This window comes from Cryptomeria japonica, unplaced genomic scaffold (genome assembly GCF_030272615.1).
Source record: "Cryptomeria japonica unplaced genomic scaffold, Sugi_1.0 HiC_scaffold_1646, whole genome shotgun sequence".
Taxonomy (NCBI): domain Eukaryota; kingdom Viridiplantae; phylum Streptophyta; class Pinopsida; order Cupressales; family Cupressaceae; genus Cryptomeria; species Cryptomeria japonica.
This window is the reverse complement of record NW_026729978.1, coordinates 1-2,505: the sequence shown is the minus strand read 5'-3', so window position 1 is coordinate 2,505 and position 2,505 is coordinate 1.

The following is a 2,505-nucleotide window of genomic DNA, read 5'->3' as shown; positions in this document are numbered from 1 at the left end:
CAATCTTATTTGTCTCATTGCTACATTGGGAAACTCATTGTATTTAACTTATTTACAACTAGATGGATGTATGAGTTTTACGTGTCTTCCCTATAGCCTTGGAGGTGTGATGTCTGTGTGAAATTGCTGTACATATTTTGATGGATGTTCGAGTTTAAGAGAACCGCCAGAAGAAATTTGCAGACATGCAAAGCTCATAAGTATTTCATTATACAATTATTCTGGTTCAAAGATGCTTCCCACTAGATTCGAGGAGCTCACATAGTGATACATTCATGAAATGGGTACCCAAAATGGGTAGCCAATCTAGGTAGCCTTACAATATTCAAACACCTCAATTACTGTTGAAGAAACACATTCTAATCCAAACAATGGTGACAACAGACTAAATATCTTAGACATTTGAATCAATACAAATCTTCTGCACTACACAGTTTACATGACAATAAAGCTTGATAGATTTTATTTCATGTGGTTCTCTCTTGTCAATCACAAATAATTGGATGAAACTCTAATCATATATAGATATATCCTCCTGATAACACATATGAAAAATAAAAATATAGCACTGATTTAACGCTAGAGATGATGACACAACGCCAAGGCCTACGTAGGCAATAAACAGTAACAACACAACAAAGCTATCTGCTAGAAGGTAGTGCCAAGTGGACAGCTAATTGCTAGCACCAAACAAAAGCAACTCCAAAGCAACTGCGACCAAGAATCAACACATAAAGACCTTAATTTTCTACATCCACCACGAAATAAATCTTAAAAATAATCTCAACCAGAAATCACCAAATGAAAACCAAAACTTTCCACACCTTCTCTTCCTCAAAACTTTGTTTTATCTTTTCATTGTCCTCTTGTCCATATGCATTCCTTTTTCTTTCTATAACCTTTGATGCCCCTAATAAATTCCATGCAGTTCCTTACTTTCCATCCAACCACTTTCTCCTCATTGAATGCCTCAATCCTTTTTTATATAGAATGGAGGACTCTTATTCTGGGAGGTCATCATTAGGCTCAACCATCAAATTGTTTTCTTTTAACTATCATCACAAACCATTAGGATCCTACCACCACCATTAAATATTCCAACTTGCCACTTCTCTATGCCAAGAAAATCCTTCACTAGCTGCAATCAATCAATTCTTATTATGTCGATGAAATTTTAAAGGTGTTACCCACCATAACCACCAATAATAACTTCAAACCATTTTTTCCTGCTTGTGTCTAGATTTAAATTAGTCGGAAGCCATCTATGCTCCTGCATCACACAGTCTCCAATATTTAGACTTAGATGGATCCATAACCTAATAAGAGAAATGTAAGGACATTAATTGTCTAGTTGAGTTGAGAAACATATCACATTGCTGTTGAAGATCTTGTCAAGCCTAACTCTGGGTTTTGGGACACTTAGTACTCTAGAAATGACTTATCAGGATTAGATAAACTAGAGGAATCCTTCCTTGGAGCATTTAAAACGTTTACTACTATACGAGTGCCATAGTTTATGCAAACTTCCATATATTTTTGGTAAGCTTGGTTGTTGGAACTGATAATCCTATGAAATACTCTAATTTAGTTAAACTTTCTAATGACTTCCATTTTCCAGGTCGGACCTTTCAGAATGTGAGAGTTTGGGTGGTAAAATAGATGGCTAGTGCAGAGACTATCAGGAGCTTGTGGTGCCTTGACATTTACAGTAGTGAAAGAATGATACATACAGTGGATGAAAATGAAAAGGCAAAAGCAAAAGCAAGAAATGAATTTGGTGGTGTTAACAAACATCTCTAAAGTATTAACTTGAAAATTTTGTTAGTGAAGAATTACATCAACTTTTTAAATTATCTAGATACCCCAACCTCTAAGCTCTCAATTGCAACATCACCTACTTATAGCTTAGATATACACTAGGCCCCAATTTTCACTTTAGATCAATATACCCCATATCTGTTATTCATGGTGGACCTATTACGACCTTTTCAAAAATTTATAAAATCGATCCATCTCTTGATCCAATTTGTAAACTCACCCCGATTTTGTCCTTACATGAGAAAATGGTCTTGTGTAGTGTTCCACAGGGACGCATCCTTGAGTTTTAGAGATAGGGACATTTCTTGAATGGGGAGACGCATCCAAAATGTCTCTCCGCCGCACCTCCACCTCCGCCACGTCTCTCAGGTAGAGAAGAGACGTTTCTTCCATCCAAGAGTGCGAGAGAGACGTCTCTCTCAAAAGAGATGCTTGGACATGTCTTGGACGCCTAGACGTCCCTCAACAGGGAAAGAAGCACCCAAGTGTCTCTCATGGCGATAATAAATAAAGAGTTTAAAAGATAAGAAAACATAACAATGCCTTGGTAAACATAACCCTAAAATGGTAGAAATCTCATAAAAGAGTTAGTCTCATTTCAGTCTTTTGCAACCACAAAAAAATTTAAAACATCTGATTTTCTCTAGCTTGGAAACCAAGAAGGTGGATTGCAAGTTGGATCAACAA